This window comes from Pteropus medius, unplaced genomic scaffold (genome assembly GCF_902729225.1).
Source record: "Pteropus medius unplaced genomic scaffold, Ma_sr-lr_union100, whole genome shotgun sequence".
Classification (NCBI taxonomy): Eukaryota; Metazoa; Chordata; class Mammalia; order Chiroptera; family Pteropodidae; genus Pteropus; species Pteropus medius.
The window spans coordinates 16,369,134-16,394,354 of NW_024340696.1; the positions used below are offsets into that span (position 1 = coordinate 16,369,134).

The 25,221-nt window shown below is 37.0% G+C and overlaps 1 long non-coding RNA gene across 1 annotated transcript in view; it reads right to left on the bottom strand.

Moving 5' to 3' along the window:
* Positions 1 to 4,195: 4,195 nt before the first annotated feature.
* Positions 4,196 to 25,221, bottom strand: part of LOC120606165 (uncharacterized) — a 90,764-nt gene continuing 69,738 nt past the window's right edge. Inside the window, exon 4 of the long non-coding RNA XR_005653837.1 lies at positions 4,196 to 4,246. This is a non-coding gene — a long non-coding RNA (uncharacterized LOC120606165). The remainder of the gene's footprint in view (positions 4,247 to 25,221) is intronic.

Genomic DNA, 25,221 nt, shown 5'->3' on the forward strand with positions numbered 1-25,221 from the left:
TTGATGGAAAAATAGAGACTCATTTAAAACATCTATTATGCTAGGTGCCCAGCTGTTCCACCCATATCCACTCTTGCATCCTCTCAATCTGTTTTCCCACATAGTTACCAGAACATTTTTTTTCTTTTAGAAAATCTAATTAGGAGCTCTTCTTAAAACCTTTCAGTAGGTGACCTTAATTTTTAATAAGGCTTACATGTCTACTTATCTCTCTAGATTTACTCTGCTTCCTTGGTTCTAACATTACTGCCATTTAAAAAAAAATTCTTTGGATATAGGCTGCCTCTCATTATGAGGCTTTAGCAAATCCTCTTCCTTCTACTCTGAACACTCTTCTTTCCCTTCATATCTTAAATCTACTTCATATCTTAAATCTACTTCTCCTTCAAATCATATCATACTTTCCCTTCATATCTTAAATCTACTTCTCCTTCAAATCATCATCTACTTGTCATTTCTTAGGGAATAGGTTCCTGATGCCTCCCTCCAAATCAAGTCAAATCTCTTAACTGCCCTACCTTATTCTTCCCCTTTATAGAATTTAGCACAATTGTATTTTTTATATTTATTTCCTTGATTCATCGATTAATGTCTGTCTGCACCACTGAAATATAAGTTCTCTGAAGGTAGGAACTTTGTTATTTCTGTTTGTTTGTTTGTTTTTGCTGACCATTATATTCTTAACACCAAAAAGCAATGTCTAGCAATGAACAAATATTTGGTAAGCTGGTGAATGAATAAATGTATGTTGTAGCATCACGAGTACGAGACTTGGAATTGGACAGACCTGATTTGGGGTCTTTTCTTTGCCACTTAGTTAAGTCTCCTTAGACAACTCACTTTTCTTCTCTGAGCCTCAGGTTCTTCATGAATGGTCTATAAAGAAGGAAAAACAATAGTAAATCTATTTATACAACAAATAATCATTGAATACTTCAAATCTATTTATACAACAAATAATCACTGAATACCTCAACAGTCCCACTATTGTTTTGGACTCAGTGGTTAAAAGTTAGAGGTAACTCATACACTCATTGAGTTTATTTTCTCTTTGGGGAAACATACAAGATTCAAGTAAACAGACAAATATCACTGTGATAAGCATTTTGAAGTGTACACAAAGGGTCTGAGATAGAGTCTAGCCAGGGGGTATCTACGCTAGACGAGGGAGTGATGAAGAGGGACCTCTCCAGTGAATAAAACTTGAAACTGACACCTAGGAGTTGAGAAAGATTTTATGGGAGAAAGAATTCAATGTGTCAATGTCATGAGTCTGGAAAAAATATTTAAGAAAGATGAAAGAAGACTGCAATACAGTTTGCGAGTATGAGAGAGTCCAGCATAAAATAGTTTGGAGAGACAATCAAGGGCACAGTTATGTAGGGCTTTGTGAGCAGCTGGGTAAGGATTAATCGAAAAAAAAAAACATACATGAAAAGATTTTAATGAGGAAGCTAGCACATGAGGAATACTCAATACACGGAAGTTATCAGGGTCACAATTAACCCTTCGCCAATAATCCCAAGAAGACAGACAATAGATAAATTATTGGATTTGGCACAGTCCTCTTAAGAGGTGGTTTGGTCTCTATTCAAAGAAATCTTGGCTTGTGGTGGTCTCTAGAGAACTGAATTTCACCGAAGTGACCTTCCCAGTTAAAGGGAGCCATTTAAACAACAACAACAACAACAACAAAATAATCATGGGAGAGAGATTATAATGCTCAATTAACATCTTGCCTACACACACACACACACACACCTGTGTGCAGTTATTTTTTTAATTTTTTTTTTTATGTTTTATACTTAGGATGAAATGCTTCCTCCCTATCCCCAACCTGTGCCTATACCTTCTCTGCCAAGTATCCTGTTTTAAAAATGGTCACATTAAATATTCATTTGCTATTGGGTTTCTGAGATTGCTTAGGGACTATTTCTTTTTGGAATAAATCTCTTTCAACAGCATATTTAATATGACATGAGGGTATCTATTTTACTCATCAGAGTAATAATTTTCATTAAAGTCTGGAATTATCTTGGGGGTATTCTCAGCTACAGTCTTCTGTAGTGGGTATTTTATCAAGCTGGTGATTTTTTTTCTTGAGATGTTAGGTTTTAGCCCATGATATTTTACCTAGTTGACTTGATAATAATAAGTATATATCCTTTGCATTATAATTGCCTTCACCTCTGGCTTCTACTTTCCCCCTCTTCCCAGTCATAGACAATATATCAGTCAGGATAGACAAGGTTATGCTGCAGTAACAAATAACCCCAAACTATAAGTGGCTTATATTCACTTTGGAATCTAAGCAGCCTTCATCTGGAATGTTGCTGGTCTTTTGGCAGAGGGGAAAAAGAACACAATTATCTATGACTTGGTTCTTAATGGCCTGTTTAAAAGTAACAAATTATTCTAAGTCACATTAATTGGCCAAAACCAATTAAATGGGCAAGCCTGACATCACTGGAGCAGGAAAGTGTAATCCTTTTAAACGGAGGGGTAGTAAATACCAGCAAGCAATAAAAGAGTATGGAACAGGCAAGCTTCACCCAAGAGCAATCTTACTTTCTGGAGGGAGAAGTTAAAAAAGACATGGGCTTCAGAATCAGTGAAACTTAGATTTGGATCCTGGCTTTGCTATACAATAATCATATTATCTCACCTAATTATTTCCAATTTTTGGCCCTCTGTTTCCTCATCAGAAATATAGTAATAATAGAGTCTCAGAGGACCACTGCAAAAATCAGAGACGATGTATGTGTAGCACAGCATCAACTCATTTTAGGTTTTATCTTGGATTGCTTAATCTATTTCTTCTATTCCAATTCTACATAATATGCATTGCAACATGAGTTTTCCTCACCATTTCACTGCTTTGTTTAAGGTCACAGTGACCTCTTACCTGCCAAAAGGACACTACTTGTCCTTTGTCTTCGTGACTTATCAGTTATCATCATTCACCACTCCCATGCTGAAGTTCTTTCCTCTCCCTCCAAGGCTTACGATGCTGTGCCTTCCATCCCACTAATTACTTTCCTTCCAGCTCAGCTTCTTTCTCTTTCTCATGCACTCAGCGCTAACTTTGCTTAAGGTCACAACCTGGGCTTTCTTCTATCTACTCCTTTCCCTTGTGATACAGGTACAGTTGGTAAGAGAAGAGATTTCGGACCCAGGGAGTCTTGGGTCTTGATCTGACTTCTGCTACTTACTCCTGCAAAGCCTAATTCACTATTTCTTCATTAGCAAAATCAGGATCATACTACCTACCTCTAAGATTTGTTGGAAATATTAAAAGAGAAAATCTACCTGCAGTGCCTAGCACTGTACTTAGAACATACCAAGGACGTGTGACACATTTCAATTCCCTCCTCTGTCCATACTTGCTTTGAAAATCTGCAGGTTCCATCATTTGATGTGAAAGGGGGTCAGATCATAGCTGTTGTCTTTTCTATTTGAGTATTCCAGGAGGAACATGTCTCAGTAAATAATATCAGTATTTACTGAAAATCCCACTATCTTGAGACTACCTTTGTTTTGAAAGGAGACTACTAGGTGAGGGCATACATAACACAAATAAATGTATCACTAACTGCATTTACTTCAACCTTAACATAGTATAATATCCACAGAATATAAATAGTTAAGAGTTTGAGATTTAGAGCTAAACTAACTTGGTTCGACTACTGACTTAAACTTCCTAGTTCTGATCCAAGCGAGTTACCTAATTCCTCTTTACTTCACTGTGCTTATCTTTAAAATGGGTATGATAATGGTAATAGTCTCATTGGAGTGTTAGGAGAATTCAATTTGTTAATACAAGCAAAGTACTTAAAGAAGTACTTGGCATACAGTAAGCATTCAGTCAATATTAGCTCTCATCATCGTCATCATTATCATCATCATCAATAAAAATTATACTGATGGGAAGAGAGCTTGTGCATTGCCTATCAAAAAGTTCAGTGTCACTGCTAGATTAAGAGTTATCCTCATCCCTCACTAAAGATTGCTGTGTGTACTTCCTTCCATCCTTACTGTTTTCTCTCCTGCCAACCCAGAAGAGCAGAATATTTGCTCCTGGCCTCATGGGGATGTCAGGAGGATTCATGAGATAACCTCTATAAAGCACTTTCAGCTCCCTGGAAGCAAAGTGTTTGATAAATAAAAGGTTATTATCATTGGTGGTGATATCTGATATTACTCTAGCCCTTCTCAGCCCAGAGGGATCCTGAATGGTTTGTAAAACCTGAAGCACAAACAAGAATCACTCAACAACAGCTGAGTTGAAGCAATCACTGCATATTCAGCCATTGATTCCTCAGAGCCTCCAGCGATCTAATCCCACTGGTTCCATCAGGGGCATAAAAAGCACTGAAATTGACTTAACGAGCACTTTGAGATATAAAGTACATAGCGGTCAGTCCATTGAGTGTAATAGGAGGCAGATCTGGTTCAGACACTCAAAATTATGTGGAAGAGCACAAGTCAATGAGGAAAACCAGCAGGTCATTTTCCAAACTAGACAAGGATGAGGCCTGGTTCAATATGGAATTCCCTTGTGGTTTCCTGGCCCACACTCTTGTAGTCATGCATTGGAAGTTATATAACTTGGCAAAACAAGTTGTTCTTTTAAGATAGTCCAAATTTAAAAAACAAGCAAACGAACAAAGCCTGCAAATCCACACACATGTCCCTAGTCATTCAAAGTGAAGAGCTTCAAGTTGAAAGACTATCCAAGCACAGCATTATTTCAAAAGTCAACCTAACATATACTAACCTTGAACACAGGCTTTCCCATCTGGACTGTTCACTTAGGTCTCTTGAACCCTTGGCTTTGCCCAACAATTCTGCCTTATCTAATACAAAAAATCCCACCTAAGCCGTCACAGTAACCAAACCTTGGTCATACTTACCATCTTCATTCCAACCTGATGGCATGACACTGGAATTTGACCCTCTGTCATGTGACTCTTTGGGCCTGCTCATTGATAGTCAACCATTGTAAGTCAACAGTGACCACTGAAATTTCAGACAAGATGTTAACTTGCTGATTTACTAATCTCTTTGCCCCGGGACTTACAGTTAAGGTAGCTACTGTCAACCACCAGACAGGAATATCCTCATATACAACTCAGATTACTCCACAAGGATAAAATGAGAGTAAGCCAAATGTTTGCAGCCAAATGTATCTTATCCTGTACCATCAATTAAGTCATTTTATGAAAAATAATAAGTTATTAACTTAAGGCTCTTAATTCCATCTGCCTCATTAAACCTGCCTTCTCATACCTATACTACAAAGAGATTTCAGAAATACATTCAAAATGTTATTAAAAAAAAGAAGCACAATTAATTAGTACTATTCTACCAGTTTTAAAAACAATCTATTAGTAGATTAATTTTAAAAGTCTAGAAATAAAACATAATGGAATGAAAAAAATAACAAACAGAGTTAGTGTAAATTACATTTGGGCATGACAATACTTGAGGAAAAATAGCCAAATATTTACCTTATACCTTACACCAAAGATAAGTCCATTGAGATGTTAGCTTTAAAAGGAAAAAATTTAAGCCTTAAAAATCCTAGAAGAAAATATTGGAGAATTATTTTATGAACTCAGGGTATGGTTAATTTTAGTGTGACATTAAGTCTTGGGACTACATTGAAAAACATTTTTAATATTATTACAGAAAATAATAAAACCAGAGGCCATTAAAATGTGATGGAAAAATATAAAAAGGGGGAAAATCTTTCTAATTTAAGTGAAAAAGTTTAGCATAGTTAGAGGTAAAACATGCCATAAGATAACAAGAAAAATGATAAAATTAAATAAGAAGTAAATGGACCAAAGAGAGGAAGAATGAATTTGCAGGTGATAAAATATAACATAGTCATAAGATCCTGAACATCAATAATAAACAAATTCTATGTAAATTAAAACAATAATGGGGTGCCTTTTTTGAAGAGTGTTGATGAGAGTATGGGGCAAAAGGCATTCATATAAAGTTGGTGGGGATACAGATGTGTACAATATTTTTGAAATAATCAGGTTAAAGAGAAGTACAATCCTGTTTTTGAAAAAACACATGTGTGTCTGTGCATGTGTATATATAATATAAAAATATTTGAAACTATATCAACCAAAATGATACTAAGTGGTTACCTTTGGAGCATAGGATACTTTCTGCTTTTTAGAGTTATTTTTCTTCAAATTTTTAAATTAGAACATGTATATTTTTCTAAACTCAGTAAAAGATACAAAACAAAATCAAAGCAAGAGCATTGTGAGCAGGTTATAGAATAGCATTGATAACAAGATAATATTTGAAATAACATTAGCTATTGAAACCAAATATTTTCCAAATCTCTATAGAAATGTACTATCAATAGTTAACACAGAAGGTGAGATTATACTGGGATTTTACCATATTGTTTTTTTTTTAAAGAGTATATTATTTTATTTTTATTTTACAGTATTGTTTGACATGAGAAAATATAAAAATGTGACCATAAATATTGTCCTAATGACCAATCTCAGCACCATGTTGGCCACCATGACTGAAGAGTTTTGGGTAACCCAGAAGCATCTTCTCACCTCTCTGGACCCAGGTCCTTTTCAAGATCATAGTGCTAATATCATCCTCTCAGTGCATTTGTGCAATTTAAAGGTAACCGGAAATAGTGACTTGACTTGTCCCAAAAGTATGTACTATAAAAATATTAAAGCAACTTGGAACTGAGTAGAAGATTCAGTTAAGATACATAATCTTCCTAGCCCATTTGAAGTTCTCAATCCTTCAGGATTGAATGTTGACTAGTATAAATAACTGTGTCTTATTTTAATGCATCATTAACTTTTATTCAGTCACTAAGACTTAGATGAGTTATCTCTACCTCTAGAGAACTCTTCTGATTTTTCTCCAATGCATCTGATGTCCTTCATATGCTCTTTCCAAACTCTGTACAGACCTTTCCTATTCAATTATTCATTTTGTTACACAGACTTCTATTCCTTTAACGTATTTTCACTGAGCACTGTTTTATAGGCTCTTGAAATACAGTGGTGAGTAATATAAGAGCCCTTGCCTTCTGGAAGCTTAAAAACTAGTAGGGGGAAATCAGCATTAATTAATTTAAAACATATAAACAGTGATAAACCTTACAAAGGAAAGCTACATAGTACAACAAAAATGCGGAATAAAGGAACTAACTAATTCATCTTACCATATTGTAAATATCTCTTCCACTAAACTGTAAGCTTTTAGAAGACAGAGACCATCTTTTCATCTTGTTTTTAGCTTTGTACCATGCCTGATACAGAGTAAACACTCAGATTCTGTCTGTTCAATGGAATTGAACTGATCAGAATTTTTTTTCTGAATATTCCATGTTGGCCCAATAATCCAAAAAATGATTGGACCCCAGGTAATCATTCTTTCAGCCACGTAGTCTAGTGATTCATTATAGTAAGGATCACTGATGCTTCAAATTGAGCCCCTTTTCCTAGTCACATTGGTTATTACTTCTATATTAAGTTTATCGGTCACTGACATGGCCACTGTATTCCAGGTGGATAATGTGAGGAAAAAAAGAGGAGAAACAGTACGAAAAAGAAAAGATATCTTGGGAATAGAACGACAGTAGTATAATTGAGTTTAGCAAGAGAAATTAGGATCCTAACCATTTAAATGTCAATCAAAACAGCATTTATACTGTGAGTTGCTTAACTTCTCAAATTGTATTTTCTTATTTCCAACATGGGGACAATAATACCTATTTTCCATTTAAAAATTAAATATTTTAAGTAAAGGGGAAGTGCCTAGGGCAGTGACTAACACCAAGTAGCCCCCTCCCAATATCAATAACATTAATAATGTTTATTCTTTTACCTCTATGGTTCTCAACCAGGGGATACTAGGTAATGTCTGGAGACATTTTTGGTTGTCAGCAGGGGAGTACTTGATGCTGGCTTCTAGTGGGTGGAGGCCAGGGATGCTGCTAAACATCCACAGTGCACAGGCAGCCCCCACAACAAAGAACTATCTGACCCAAAACATCAATGGTGCCAAGACTGAAAAAAATCCCACTGTATTCCCTAGTTTCTGAAATCCAATATCTCATGGTCTGAGACAGTTCAGAGGAACTTAATGAGCACATTCTTACAGTGCACACAGTCATACAGACACGAGCTAAGATTTCCTTAGAAATCTCCCCACTCTTTCCTCAACCACTACAAGACTCTTCATTTGCAGCCTTGTGTTTACCATGCAAATTACATCACTCCTTTGCCACAGCACCTCCAAGCCCTTTTTCTTCTGTATCTAGAGTGTTTATGTTCTTCCCTGTGGCATTGACTACATTCTTTTCCTCCCCAAGGCCGTAGTCTCTCTCTCTTTATGGTCTTTAAAATCCAATTTAACTAAGTTAAATTGCCTAATGCTCCTCCACTCGTCTATAAGTCCCTCTAATTCTCCCTCTCTCTCTTTCTCTCTCTGATTCGTTTTCTTCTCTCATTTCTACTACTCATTAACTAAAGTTAATATATTAGCCTTAATTTATTTCAGGAATCTAAATAACACACCATAGAACTTAGCATTCATGGAATATTCATTTTTTGCTCTCCTGTTACAACAGTGAAGTGAATAAAATTGACATCTAATTACAACTAACAAGCATAGCCTTATTAAAACAAAAACAATAAAGAAAGTAGTACAGATCGCAGCACCCATCCTATTCTCTCTCTTATAAGAACAACCAGTTACCCAGACTACCGTTCAGTGCCCCTACTTGAGGATCCTGATCCAAAATGATGAGTAATAATAGCCACACTGGCTAGTTAGCTGGTCGGTTCCAAGAATAGGAAAGAAATCTGGGACTTCATTGAATTGTTAAAAACTGAATGACGATCTCAAAATGTACTAAAAAAGAATACTTAGGATTAAGCCAAAGAAGCTGAATGTGTTGTTGGTATCAAAAACTGAGGGAGAACCCTGTGTAAAAGAGGTGGCATTGGAGAATAAGAGAGAGAGAAACGCAAGCACCAAGCAGAATGCGTGGGGTAAGCTTTGAAGTCTGGTGAGGAGAATCAGGACTTCTGGCGTGATCAGGTCTGTGTTGCCCCCGTCTCTTTCTCGGAGTCTAAATGTTAAATGGATGTCTTGGTTTGCGTGAAGAGCAGAAGGTCAAACATCAAGAAGGGCATGTTGCTAATAAGAGAGGAGGCATCTGAGAAACGCAAAAAGAAGGGCTTACAGAAATGATCGACTCAGCCGGTTATGGATTAACCACATCCTATAGATCTCTGAACGGCCTCTGGAAACTCTTGTCACACCAACAAGAGAAACGATCTGTACATAGATAGTTCTGGTGGTCCAGGAATTCTTTCTTCCTTGCAGCCCCAACCCAAAATCCCCCTCCCATCCTGAGTCAGGAGATGCACATAGGACCTCAGACAAAGGAATCACGCGCCCCTTGCATGGACACTGCAAGGGTATATAAGCTGTAAGAAATCTAACCAAGGGGACCTCGTGCTTTGGGTCTGTTGAGTGTCCCATGCTCTCCGCTGGCAATAAATTCTCCTTCCTCTAACAAAGTTGTCTTAAGGTCCAATTTCCTCCGTCGGGTGTCACTTTCTGCAACACTAAAGCCATCTCTGATACAAAAAAAAAGTGGAATGAAATTGTGAGACCCTCAATTTTTAATGAGACATGGTTTATTCATCAGCAGAGTATTGCTTCTGATTAGAAGTTTCATTTCACAAGTCCAAGTTCTGTTTCGAAGTACAACAAATGCCAGGTTCTCAACAAGGAGTAGCACACCTCATTGTTACACAAACTTCAGAGAGCTACCCATATGTTGTCCCATTTAATCCTTACCAAAATCCAGTGATGTCAGAGGTTCAAGAAATCACATTCCCAATTCAAAGAATGTGCAAACGAAGACTGAGTATAGTGACTCTGGATCACATGCTAAGGGCATGGATAGAACTATAACTCAACTGACTGTTCTTAAAAATCATTTCTACCCTATTTCTATTTGAGAGACTATATATTCTACGTATTAGGGTGCAGAGCCTGGAATGACATTGCTTGAGTTCAAATCCCAGTCCACTGTTACTAGATATCAGACCTCAGGTAAGTTCCTTATTTTCTTTGGGTCTCAGTTTGTTCATATGTAAAGTATTTTTAATAACGGTACTTAACTTTTCCAGTTGTGGTGAGGATTAAGAGTTAATACATGCAAAATGCTTTAAAGCATTTCTAATGTGTTCCTTAGGAACATTCAATGAGATTTGTTTTCTTTTGTTTTCAAGATTTAGAGATATAAATGAATTTACCATACTCATGTAAGTTTTAATGCTTATAAGGAAATGAACGAAATTATCCTTATTTTAGATGTGAGAACTGAATGACATTTACTATTTCTGCATTAACCATCCCCAAAAGTAGTAGCATAAAACAGTCACTTAATTATTATGTTCACAGATTTTCTGGATCAAGATTTTGGACAAGACATAGCCTTATCTCTGCCTACATGGTTTAGAACCTCAATTGGGAAGACTCAAAGCTAGGAGTGACTCAACAGTTGAAGGACAGATGGAATCTGGTGGCATCTTAACTCACATGTCTGGGGGTTGATTCCGGCTATTGGCTGGAACACTGACATTTGTGGCCAGGTCTCCTCCCTCACCGGGCAGCCTCAGAAGAGTGGGGCTCCTACAAACCAGAAAAGACAAAGAAACAGATTCTCTGCTAGAGGTTCCAGAAGGAACGCAGCCCTGTTCTGATTTTGATTTTAGACCAGTGAGACCCATTTCAAACTTCTGACCTCCAGCTATATGATAATCAATTTGTGTTGTTTCTTGCCACCAATTTGGTGATAATTTGTTACGGTAGCAATAATAAACTAATACACCTACCACAATTCCTAACAAACATCATCATTAGCACTAACATCAAAGTACAAAGAAAAATCTAGCCTGGAAGTGCACTGTTCTACAGCACCTGACAGAGAGAGAGGGAATCATTCTTGGCCCTGCCATCCAACTTACAATGCTCCAAAGGGTGAAGTTTCTACCCCTCCTTTCATCAAGAACAAAGAGCAAATGTTAACACCAATCATAAAGTCCTGGCGAGAAACTTAATTTTCTAAATTCCAAATGTCATCCAAATAACAACTCTGGCTAGAGCTTGTTGTTTCTTTAGACATATTCTGAAGGTGCAGCTGGACTAGACTAGTAACAAAATAACAAAATAGTAAGTATTTTCTTTCTGTTAGCAACTGACCAAACATGCTTTACACGCACACACGCACACAAATTTAGATTAAAATGCACCTTCCACAAATTATGATGGACTGCATTTTTTAATTTAGCCCAATTCAAGTAAATTCCTACCTACTGCTTCTAATTACACCATTTTCCTCTTTTATTTTTTTTATGGAGATCAAGAAAGAGCACTAGAAAAATTTTTTAAAGGAATGTGTTTTCTCAATTCAGATTGGGGAAGGCTTTCAACAGCAGGTCTGTAGATTTTCTAAAATCCTAATTAGACTGAATTAAATGACTAAAATGCTACTAATTACTTTTTAATTTCAAGAGAGATGTTTACAAAGCACAGTATAATGAGTAATACAGCACTTCAAATGATTACTAATGTTGCCATTCTGTCTGACTTAATCTCAATTAGTATAAATCACATTGTCATCACTGTTAATTGCCATTTATTTCAAGTAAAATGCTAATTTCTCTTTACAATCTTACAATTGCCATTTGTTTTCTTCAAAATATTCTATTTGAAAGGCCTAATAAAGAGAACATTTATCGCCCCCGAGTTTTCTGTAATTTGAGGCAAATCCATTTGTTTGTTGTTATCCTATTAAGGGGGTAGCAGTAATTCCTACTTACTTTTTAATAAAATGAAACTTTTAACTTTTAACTGTGTTGTCACACCAGATGTAAATTCATGAGTAGCTACAGTTCCATAGAAGAGTCTTTTCCACCCGAATGCCAGGTACAGCTTTCATTAATGAGATCTAAGAGGCCACCATTTATGTTTCACTTCTGTGAAGAAATTCATCTTTAGAAAGGGAAGGAAAGAGCCTTTGATCAAGAGAATACAGAATTGTTCTAGGTTTCTTCCTCCAGCTCCTTTCCATTGCTCTACTCAAGTGAAAGTAAAACTTCTCCCTTGAGGCAATTATCTCATTGATCATAAGCTATTGCTTCTCATTCTTCTGTGTCATTGAATATCCTTGGGAAAATGTCCCCCATTTTATTCAGTCGTTTATAAACATAGGCAACCCTAAAAATCATTAAGATCCAATAATTCTTAAATGAGAGTCTAATTGCACCATTGTTTTAGGGCTCTTCTAGATTTAACCTCATTTTTTTTTAAAAAAAAAAATTAGGAATTGAATATTAACACTTTTAAGTTTTTCTCACACAGATATTTTTCATAAGGCTTTGGTGCCGGTTTTGTGTACTTATTGTCACATAACAAACTACCCCCAAAACTTATTAGCTTAAAAAAACAATAACATCATTTTCACTCATAATTTGTGGGTAAGAATTTCAGGTAGGGTTTGGCTGGGTGTCTCGTCTGTGAGCCATGCAGTAATGGCAGAGACAGCCAGAAATGTCAGCTCCCCTTCCGAAGGGCTTCTTCATACACATGTCTGGCAACTCGGTACTACTCAGCTTGTCTTGGTACTACTCAGCTTTATCTAGGCCAATAAAATGCATTCTCTCTAGAACTTAAATGATGAGTCCACATAGTGACTCATCCTTCAGCAACCGTTTGTGTGGTTTGGGCTGCTCAGAGCAGGATGGCTTCCATGTAAATGAACTTATTATAGAAACTCTAAGAGCAGGTATTCCAAAAGACTGGTAAACTGTATTTTAGAAGTTCCAGGATGTCCCTTCTCCCATATTCTATTGTTCAAATGATTAAGGTCAGGCGGATTCCAGGAAAGGGAAATAATATTATCTTGCAAACTGAAAAGTAGCTAAGAATTTGCAACCATCTTTAATCTACTGCAGTAGTTGTAGCTTATACACAAGCTAAGAATAACATGAATGATTTAAGATGCAAAGATATTCACAGAAAATCTTAATAGCATCCTTGCTTATTACTGTTGCCTGCTGTTTTTCCCTCCAAAAGCTAAAATTTATGTGCTGTGGACTGACTTGTATCTCTCCAAAACTCATATAATGAAGCCTTAACCCCCAATATGACTGTATTTAGAAATAAGGTCTTTATGAGGTCAAGTTAGAGGTCACAAGGGTGGAGCCCTAATCCAATAGGACTAGTGGCTTTATAAGAAGAGACAGCTCTCTTTCTCTCTCTCTGCACATGCTTAGAGGAAAGACTATGCGAGGACAAGGCAGCTCTCAATAACCAGGAAGAGAGCCCTTACCAAGAATCAAGTCAGCTGCCACCTTGATCTTAGACCTAAAACTGCGAGAAAATAAATTTGTTTCTTTAAGCCATCAGTCTCTCATATTTTCTTACAGCAGCCCTAAACTGACTAATAAATTGTGCTTGAGATTTTATTTAATTTTCATGATAAAATTATAATTTTTGGCAGGTAAATTACATTTAGTAGTAGCAGAGCTGTGTTGATGTTAGTCTCTTCAGTGTCCATTTCTCCTCCTTCTGTTACTGACAAACTGATAATTCTTTAAGAATTCTACTTTCTCACTTTGGACGCACTATTCTGGGAATGTCAGTAAACACTCCTTTGCTGCTGGCCAAGAGGTGGATATTTTACTTGGTCTAGGCCAGTAAAATGCATTCTCTCTAGAGCTTAAATCATGAGAAGAGTGACACAGGGATGAAGATTATTTGGTCTTCACACCTCTTGATGTAACTACCCTGCTGCTTCTAACATTTAAATCTTCCCAAGCACCTTCATCCTAAGCTTTCCCAAACATGCAGAGCATTTCTTTTGATTCTGTCTGCTACCTCTAGCCTTCCATTGTTGCTGTTATTATTGCTGCTTAAAATAGCCACAGCTTTCTATTTTTTTCAAAACAAAACCAAAAAATCCCTAATAGGTATAGAAATTGATACAATGAGTGGAGTAATCCATAAACATTAGATGAAAAGTCAAAAAATACAAGGATACAACAATCAGGAATCATTAGGCATTAATGACATAACTTCAAAATATATAGGCATTCCTCGTTTTATTGCATTTTGCTTTATTGCACTGCATAGATGCAATGTTTTTGTAAATTGAAGGCAAGATCCCCCCACCAGCAAAAAGAATGTGACTCACTTTATTGTAGAGGTCTGGAACCAACCCACAATATCTCTTAGGTAAGAATGACTGTATTAAGCAAACACTGGTAGAATTTAAAGAAGAAAATAACTAATCCATATTCATAGTTAGAGATACATAACTCAGCAATAATCAATATGTAAGGAGAAAAGAATGTCAGTATGCAGATTAATTAAATTAATATCTGATACCTTAAATGTCTACCGTTATATTTCTTTAGTCTTTCGAGCTTTCAAAGCATTTTTCACATGCTCATTCATATGATCCTCTCCTTATTTCTCTGAAGAAAACAGGGTGAGCAAGGAAAAATGTGACTTGTGGAAGAGTTGGAACTATTCAGAACTCAAGTCTCCAGGTTTCAAATAGTATTCTTTTTCCCTCTACTTCTGGTTGTATAGTTTATTTTCTTGGTTATACCAGCCAGTTCATTAATCCCTGCTCATGACCTGAGGTTTCAAAGCAGTAGACATATGCTCCTAAATGATGATTTACTAGATACACTCACAGAGACATCAATCTAAATGATGTATAGAAGGTGTTAGATCTGGTTCCTGGCCTATAGTGAGTGTTCAATAAACTGCAGTTATTACTAATTCTGAATACCAAGTGAAACTTTCTGTTATTTCTAAGTTGATTTTTTTTCTTTATCTTGTGTTCCAAAATAGTCATGTGCAGTAAGTACTCAAAGCACTCAATGGTCTCAAAATACTCTCCTGGATGAGACCTCAACTTTATAACCTTTTCGTATGGCAGTAACTCTTGACATATTTATTCATTAAATGATAAGAGACACAGATCTAAGTTTAAAACAGAGAAGGCAAACCTTCAACAGCAGGGCAGTTTCTGTGTCTTTGAACTTCTCTTTTAAATGCCACAAGGCTGCCTTTCTCCCCAATTCCGCTGTCCTGATATGAGAGAGAAGAAAATTCCTCCAGACAGCAGCAGCACAGCATCTGAAATCCACCACAGCAGTCAGATTTCTTTTGCAGACACTACAATTTGGTACTTTGAAAAGTCTTTGTCCTCGAGCCTGATTCTAAAACCAGGTGGTAACAAGAGTAGGAGTCCAATAAAATCAGTGATATTTACTCCATAATGCAGTCTCTCTTTCCAAGGTGTGCTTTATCTGAAGATTGATCACAGTTTTTATTGTGTGAGCCTGTAAAACACAAAATGATTAAAGGTACATCTATTTTTTTTAAATCCCATCTCTGCCATTCCTTTAGTCAACAGCGGCATAGTCCTGGCACTTTCACATATGCTTACATAAAAGGTCAATTTTAGCCATAGGCTCTCAAAAAAAATCTTAAAGGGCAAGATTGCTACATCGTAATGAGTTTAAGGAGCACCTCCAGGCTGACTTTAGGCTGCAGGATTGTGATCTTCAGAACGTTCCCCATTTCGTTCCTCTTGCCCACCACGAGCCTCACTAAATAGCTCTATTTTCACATCATTATAGAGCATGAAAAGGAAATTTCCTCTCAAGAGCCACAGCTTGGAGTCACTTTGTTAGTATTTTCCATCTTCTCAGACCCCAATGCCTGTGTCTTTGACATTCCAGGACATATTTCAATTTTGACTTCCACTTTGATTTACTCTCACTGCTGGCTGCCAAGGTCTCTCACCTTTCCTTTCTGAAGCTCATGTCTGTTCACTTGCTCTCCATCTCATATCAAGCTTCCCAAGTGCACATTACAGTTGAGAATTTTATTGTGGATTAAAAAATGACTGAAGCGAAATTGTCAAACAGGTGCTCTGCATAGCTTATACCATAACTTCAGGCAATGGAATAATACTTTCATTGAATGAGCCTCCTCTTCCCTGATGGCCTCCAGTAACCAAGGAATACACGCAGACACACACACACATGCACATGTACGCGCGTGTGTGTGTGTGTGTGTGTGTGTGCGCGCGCGCGCGTGCTTCTCTGGGTCACGGTTGCTTATATTGAAGAGGTCTCTTAAAACACTGCCATTTGCAACAACATGGATGGACCTAGAGATAATCATGCTAAGTGAAATAAGCCAGACAGAAAAAGTTGAAAATCACATGATATCACTTATACGGGAGATATAAACTTCAAAGCAACAAACGAACATGACAAACAAACAGAGACTCATAGACATGGACTACAGATTAGTGGTTACCAGAGGGTAGGAGGTGGGAGGAGGGAGGAAGTAGACAGGGTAAAAGGGGTCAAATATGTGGTGACAGAAAGAAATCTAACTGTGGGAGGTGAACACACAATGTAAATATATATACACCTTTCTGTTAAAATGTGCATCTGAAACCAGATTTCATTAATGTCACCATAAAAAAAAAATTAATTAATTTACAAAAAAATGAGGTCCCATCTCTCCCCCAGGGTGAAGGCAAACCTGTAAAGAAGACCTGCCCTGCCTGTCCTAGGGGACATGCTGTTATTATGCCAGGTTGCAAGAAGCCAGCTTGGGCCAAAGCCCAACTTTGGCATGGTGGAAAAAAGGTTGGGGCGAAGAATCCAAGATCCTTACAGAGGAAGTAAGGCCATACTTCAAATCCTAGTACTAAGTTTGGAGAAACAAACATGACACAAAACCAGAAGTTAAGAGCTCAGAAATCAAGTGTGTGAGACAGCTATTGGGGGGAAGTGTATGTTCTGGGTTCAAATTCCAGCACAACTATTGTCAAACTATAAGACTTTGGGTGATTTTCCTAAACACTATAACCCTCCATTTCTTCATCATCTAACTGGTTCAATGTTACCTTCCCCTAATGTTGTGATGAAGATTAAATGAAATAATGGATACGTTTGGAGGAGAATATTATTTAAAATATTAAATTCCTGTGGAAATAAATGAAGACCAACCAAATAAGAAGAGGCAAAAGCTATACATTCAGAGCTTGCTCTATTAAGAAAGTCAGCCACCATATGTGCGTTTGATAGAGACTCAAAGGCAGGCAGAGAATGGGAAAGCTTTATAGCGGGAAAAAGAGGAGACTTCAGCTATGCCATGATCGAGAGCTGTTAGCATGGGGAAGCTGGAGGGAGGATAACTAGAAGTGGGGCATCCTATGTCATTAGTTAGGGGAGCATATTTGGTTATCTGTCGTTGCTCCTAAATTGGAAGCAGGGATAAAAGTTAAAGAAGCTGTCTATTACTAATCAAATCCTGGTTGTTTTAGGCCAATCGTTGTAGGGGTTATTGTTTGACATCCTAGGCTTGTTGCTGGAGATAGTGGTCTGACTTCCTACAAGCTTGAATTACAGCGGGCTGGCTTCCTGGACTGATTACTGTCAATAAATAGTAAGTTAATTTCCTGAGTTAGTTGCTGCAGATTGCGAGTCAGAGTTCTATTTTTATATATGCTGTGGCCATTGTATGTTAGTACATTTAGTGTCTCACTCCTATAGTTTTCATTTCTCTTAAGTAAATGATTGCCTGGAACCACTCCACCAAATCTCACAATGTCACAGTATTTCAGGGGGAAGTTAGATATGGGCTGGAATGATGAGGCTACGTATGGCTCAACTTTTGTTTTTAAATTATTTTTTTAAGTCCATAGAGAGATGGTAGTCTCTAGAGTGCGAGTGTTTGCAAAGAGAGAAAAGAAGTCTCTAACTCATAAATGGCCTCTTCTCATCAAGGTGTGATTCCCAGATCACTTAGATCCAAGACATCCTCATGCCCTTTTGCAGAAAGTCCTTTTGCAGATTTTTCCTGTGAGAGCTAATTAAAAACAAAACAAAACAAAAATGTGCTAACATGATTTACTGAGCTTTCTGTGGTGTCTTAGGGTCACAAATATACTTGCTGAACTGAAATCACACGCTATTTAATGGCACAAAGAGGAATCTCGGTTTCCAGTATTGTCCTCAAGAACACCTGAGATTTTATTAATGAATCACCCTGTAATGAGATGCATTGCTTCTTCATGTCTGCTTCTTAAAAAAAAGTCAGGTTTTTATTGTGTTCAGCCCTTTGATGCATTACATTTAGGAGACATTTATGCAGTAGGTAAGAGGATGATAGGAGAGACTGAAAGCTATGCCATATTAGAACAAAATAACTGTTTCTTAATGTCAAACACCATTGCCATTCTGGACTCGATAATTTTTTAAATTTGTATTTTTCAATTAGAGTTGACATTCAATATTATTTTATATTAGTTTCAGGTGTACAGCATAGTGGTTAGACATTTATATAATTTATGAAGTGATATCCTCGATTTGTGTATTACCCATCTGGCACTATACATAGTTATTACAGAATTATTGACTATATTCCCTGTGCTGTACTTCACGTCCCCATGACTATTTTGTAACTGCCAATTTGTACTTCATCCCTTCACCTTTTTCACTCCCCCAATACCCCTCTCATCTGGCAATTACGCTGAGTAAAATAAGTAAGATGGAGAAAGACAAATACCATATGATTTCACTTATACGTGGGATCTAAAGAACAAAATAAAAAAACAAACAAAATGGAAACAGACTCATAGATACAGAGAACAAACTGGTAGACTGAATACTTCTTTATTGCTGGGGCTGTCCTGTTTGTTTTTGAATGTTTAGCAGCATTCTTGGCCTCTGCTTACTAGATGTCAGTAGCATTTCCACCCTCAGTTGTAACAACCAAAAATGTCTCTAGATATTGTCAAATGTTCCCTGCAGTGCAAAATTGCCCCCAGTTGAAGTCCCTGGAAAGCAAAGATTCCTATAATCACAGAAAAACTTGAAGAACTTGCTTTAAAATAATTGACTCTAGGGTGATTCTGATTCAATAGCAACATGGTGATTCTGATTCAGTAGCAAAAAAAAGGCAGTGTTATGTTGTTGTTGCTGTTGTTGTTGTTGTTTAAAGTTCCTTAGCGGTCTGATGATTAGCTAGTTTGAAAATCACTTTTTGGTTACTAACCATGGACAAGAAATGACTCAAAGGAACGTTAGAGCCATCTTCAAATATATAAAAGATTTCCTGTAGAAATGAGATTCAACTTTTTCTGAGTAGCTGAAATAGGAACTCTGACCAAATTACAACACAGAAAATAATAATAATAATAATTCTAACACAACAGTAGTTAATTGCTGAAGGCATTTAAAGAAAAGTTGAAAGATTAACTTGTCAGGAAAGTTGTAAAAACAAAACATAAATCAAGGAGGATTTTAAACCAATGACCATTAAGGCATATTTTAATTCTAAAATTATATAATTCTACTTAAATAAGTTTTCCCTTAGTGTGAAATAGAATGTTAGACTTTTTTTTTAGCCTAAATCAAAGTAAAGGGATTTAATGTTATTTATATCTAATACACAGGTTCTCAATCCTAGGCAGACAGTAGAAACGCCTGTAGAACTTTTAGAAAACACAAATATTGGGCCTCATGGGAGGTGGTAATCATTGGACTGATCTGTGCCAGGCTCTCCTCAGCTCAACTCTCAGCATAGGTTTATTGTTCTGTATTTACAGATGAGACCACCAAACAAAGGGCTACCAAGTTTGCCCAAGGCCACGTGACTTCTGAGTGGTAAACCTGGAACTGAGTTCTCTCTGACTGTAAAAGCCAGTTCTCTCTCCCACGGTCCCACCAAAGAGAAAGAAGGAGAGGTGGATGTATTTGAATGCTTGCTGTCTCTCAGGTGTTTTGTGGGCCACTCGGGTAAATGTGAAAATGACTTTCATCTTTTTGACAGTTTTATCTCATGTTAACCGAAGAGCAGAACTAAAATAATGACAACAAGAAAGTATAGTTCTTTAGCAGGACGGTGGTCATGGAAGTCTTAATCTGCTAAGGTGTGTGTAATAACTCACTTGCTGAAAAAAGAAAAAAAAAGAAAAAGAAAATATAGTTTTTTTTGAAAAGGAAGAAAAATAAATAAATTTTTGCATTATCTACATAATCTCATTTATTCCTTACAATATCCCCAGCTGTAAGGGTTGTTACTGAAAAAAATATTTTTAAATAAAATTTTTTGGCCTTAATTTTCCAGAGAAGGGCATGTCTTAGAGAGGAGGAGGTGTATCATCACGCAGTTTGGTGATGAGGAGTCTGTTACCTGGTATGGTCTATATAAATTCCTTCCACTGCTAAAAGCCATGATCCACATTTCACAGACATAGGTTAGGCTTCAAGTGCTAAGAATAGCCCTCAAATATAAGTCTTAAACTGAGGAATTAGGCAAGATTCATATCATAATCTAAAATATGCTGATTTGTCCCCCAGTACTGAAATGTATTTCATGAAAGAGAAGGAATCAGTTTCCATTTGACATGATTTGATATAACACGAGGATGGAGGAGGATGGGAGGAGAGAAAAGAGGAGGAATCAAGTTGATTAATTAGTATAAACTTGAAAACAAAGAACAACTATAATTAGTGATATGTATTAAGCACATATTAAGTGCTTGAAAATGAGCTAAGCACTTGATGTACATGGGACACAATTAATAGTTTCAAAAGTGCTCTCATGTTACAATGCCCATTTTATACCTAAAGAAACACAGTCAAAGAATGTTAAATACTTTCTCAGGGTCACGTAGATTGTGCACATGGACGTAAACCAACTCTTTCTGACTTTAGCATATGTACTCCCAACTGCATCCACCCACACTGTTTTGTTCCCACACAGTCCTCTTCTTCAAGCATCAGTAAATGATCAACTATGTGGAGATGTCAGACAGGAATCCCGTGGTTTCATTCCATTCCTCTTCCGCCCACTCTTTTCGGTTTCCTTATTGGAGTTCATCATTAAAAGCTAATTTGGATGCCCCAGTGACTTATAGAACCTTCTAATGAACATAATAAAAGTGAAGAGGCCATTCGAATTCCAGGATGCTCTCAGCTCTCACATTCTAGCTGATTTGGGAGGAGGAGTGCAACTCATTAGGAATCAGATTCAGAGGTCTTTAGCCTGAATATAGCAGAGCAGATGGGCAAACTCTCTAGGACCCTGAGATTGTTTATGCAAAAATAAGGAGGCTAAAAAGCCGGAAGGCTTATAACTGGACCTAAAGGTGTTTCAATTTTTACTTCAACTGCACTGAGTAAAAAAATATTCTTAATTTTTGCACCTCTAGACAGTCCTGCTTGCCCACCTTTACTCCAGATGATAATTAAAAAGTGAAAGATAACATGAACCAGGAAATGGAAATTCTACAAAGAATAAGAAGAGCCTAAAACCTGGAGGCCGAGGCACCAGAGAAAGCAAATTAGATTGTCAGGTCTGTATTTATTGAGTACCATGGACAGATTAACATTGAAAATAAACCAATGAAACCAAGATGTCACGTTGGAGAATGGTAGCGTCGATACCTGTATAATCTGTACATCTAGCTAGGTATTGAACCTAAGAATAGTAATGATAGCAAAAACAAAACGTGCATTTTTCTTTAAATTGCACAAATCGCTTTCACTTATATGATCTTGTTCAATGTTTTGTTCAGTCCTTCCAAATATACTTCTAAATAGATGTTGTTATGCCCTCTTTAGAGATTATGTAGTTGAGGCCCAGGGAAATTAAATAATAGATGCAACTAAACTAGAGAGTAATAGAATCACAATGGGAGTCGTAGGTCTTCCTGACCTTAAATGGCATGATTGCCCAGAACATCCGCTGGCCCTTTGCTTTGATTTTTCCCTTTTGACACAGTCTGAGTGATGATGATGGTATCTATGCCATCCCTCCTGGGTACGTAGGAGTAAGGGAGGGCTCCCAGCTGCCTGGGGGGTGGATCCCAGGCCCTTCACTTTTCAAGGCTGTGTGAATTTGGTTAAGTGGCATAATTATTTTGCACCTTCACTTCATATCCTCTCAAGTAATAACTATACCAACCTCGCAGGATTCTCATATTAAACAAGATAATTTCTATAAAGATTGTGGCACATGGCACACTGTTATCTGCACCATTTTACGTTCCCACCAACAATGCGCCAGGATTCCATTTATTTTCTCCATATCCTTGTCAACATTTGTTATTTTATGTTTTTTGTTTGTTTGTTTTTGGTTTTAGGGTTTTCTTTTTTGAAAGTGAACACCTTAACAGGTGTGAGGTGTTTTTGGTTTATATTTGCTTAATGATCACTTAGGTTGGACATCTTTCCATGTGCTTATGAGCCATTTGTATATCTTCTATGGAGAAATGTCTCTTCAAATCTTTTGCCCATTTTTAAATCATATTTTGTGTTGCTGAGTTTTAGGAGTTTCTTTTATATTCCGGATATCACATTCTTACCAGATATATGATTTATAAGTATTTCTCCCATTTTGTAAGTCGCCTTTTTACTCTGTTGATAATGTCTTTTGATGCATAAAAGTTTTTAATTTCCATGAAGTCCCAATTGTTTCATTTTTCATTGTTGCCATGCCTTTGGTGTCAATTTGTGCCAATATTTTTTCGAGTCATGTTTCATTGCTCAATATACTTTTCTTTCTTCAGAAAGGTTGATTAATTCTAATCTTAAGGGATGGTGTTTTCATTGCACTTATACAATGAGCTTTAACCACGTGAAAATGGGTTGGTTTTCTTTCCTTGGACACAAAGAGGGTAGTTAGCATTATGATTAGAATACTGGCTCTGGCAGAGTTCCACTGTCTACATTTGGACACCAAGTCCACTGCCTAAGAGCAGTGTGACCTTGAAAAAGCTAGTTAACCCTCTGAAATTCCATTTCTTCATCTGTATGTAGAATCATGGTAGTACCTAATCTACACAGCTGTTGTAAGGATTAACTTATTTCAGTAAAGTACTGAGCAGAGCATACCTGGCTCATTGTAAGTGTTTAAAAGCCTGAAAAATCTGCAGATGGTTCTTTCTCTAATCAGTGTTAGCTAGGAGGTCTGGCCCAAAATGAATTAGAGTGTAAAGTTCTATGATAGCCTGAATCAATGAGTTAATATTGATATGTCAGCATGTCCTAACATAGAGAGCCAATCAAGTTGAATGTGTGAGCTAGAAAGTTTAAGGACTCTGCAACCAAGGTTGGGGAATCACTTCTTGACTATTTTTTTTTTTCACTCACAAAACTTTAGCAAGGAAGAAACATCACAAATTTGGGAGCCATAAGAATAAAAATGTATTGTTTCATAGGTTTAGTAATGATGTAATATGGGCATTAGACATTTGAAAAATATTGAAAGCTACTAAATGCTACTCACTGTTGAAATTACACAAAAGATCAGTACACAAAACAGCTTAAGTCACTGCTTAAACACACACAACACACACACACATACACACACATAGTCTCTATAACGAGATCTCCTAAAGCAGAGGTTAGGGAAAGTGAATGACTGGAGGTATGTCATTTTAAACAGGTGAGCAGGGAATGCCTTTCTGACTTTTAAGCAGAAGGCTGAAACACTTTGAAGCATAGAAAGAGTATTTTGAACAGTAAGTGCAGAGGCTCTGCCGGGAAAGTAGTCTCATTGTATTAAAGCAACAGTAGAGTAGACTGAATTAGAAGAAAAGTGGAAGGAATTCTAATTAAAATTTAATTGTGTATATTACTTACTAGTGTCTGTCTTCATCACCAGAATTTAAAGACTATGAGGGCAGGGACCATGTTAATTTATTTGTACCACTTAGTTCCCAGGGACTAACAAGACAGCTTACATGGAATTTACATTAATGAGATAAGTTTTATTTTATGGCCAAATGGAAGCTAGAAAGGAGAAATAAAAAAATAAGGGGATGACGGAGGGTGGCTGAGTACTTACAGCCTGGCTGGTCAGGGCTTTTCATGCAGAGAATTTCAGGACAAAGAATTCAAGGCCACTTGTGTGGAATATGCAGATTGGTACAGCCATGGGCATAATTGGCAATGTGGTAGTACTTACCTTCACCTATTTAAATCACTGCCCAGAATAAGTCAGTTTTATATATCCAAAATGGCATCGAACACATGGTAGAACATTGTAATGATGACCCAGATTCTTCACTCTTCTCTGGATTCTTGCTCTTTGCCCTACAACTGGTCAACACCTTCTGCCTGAGTGCAGGTGACCTGTACTGCCTCTAGATTTGGAGCTCACCTATTTGATTCGCTTAAGCCTAGAGAATAAGGTGGGATCGACTCTGTGCCAGTTCCAAAATGGACTTCGAGAAGATATGCCTGCTTCTGTTTGCTTTCCTACATTTCTGCTACCACCATGAGACTATCCCTGGGGTGAACCTGTTGGAGGATGTGACACATGGACAGAACTGAGTCACCCCAGTCCTTCCAGCAGGATCAGCCAAGATCAGCAGAGCCGTTTATCCAATCCAGGCTGAACACATATACACGTGCAGTAAACACTTTCTGTTATCTGTCACCAAGCTTATGTGGTTGTCCATTATATATCAAAACTTACTAATAAAAACAGCCTTTAAGTTCCCTCTCAAAAGTTCTTCAAGCTTTTCTTTATGACAAAGCAGAAAAAATAAAATTGCATACCAGAGACCACGCCCCACCCAGCTTATAGGAAAGGCTATGATGAGCTTTCTTCTTCTTCTTCCCCCTATAAACAGAGCTGCCTTATTAGTCAACTCTAGTGGTCACTTGCCATTTGTAATATATTTGATTTTCTTCTCAACTGGCTCATGTATGATCAGCTATCATTATATATTTTAAGAGAACTAAACAGCCTTCGTGTTTTAAGGGTACTAAATTCATCTCTATCTATTTTACCATGGACACACATTTGTATAGAACACGACAGGTATAACAACTAGAAAATAAAGTTATTTTCCTACATACCCTGAGATTTGCTATAATCAAACTTTTTAAATCACTTACAATGCCCATTTCAGCAAAATCTTTTGTATTTGCAGGTGTTTCCCACTGGTTAACTAGATGTTCAGCTGAGCTCCGTTCCACACTAATACAAAATGATAATAAACACTTTTATATTTTTTAGCAATTTGCCCTCTTCTAAATTGTTTCAAGAGTGCATCAGCTAGAGTTCTTGCCTATAAGC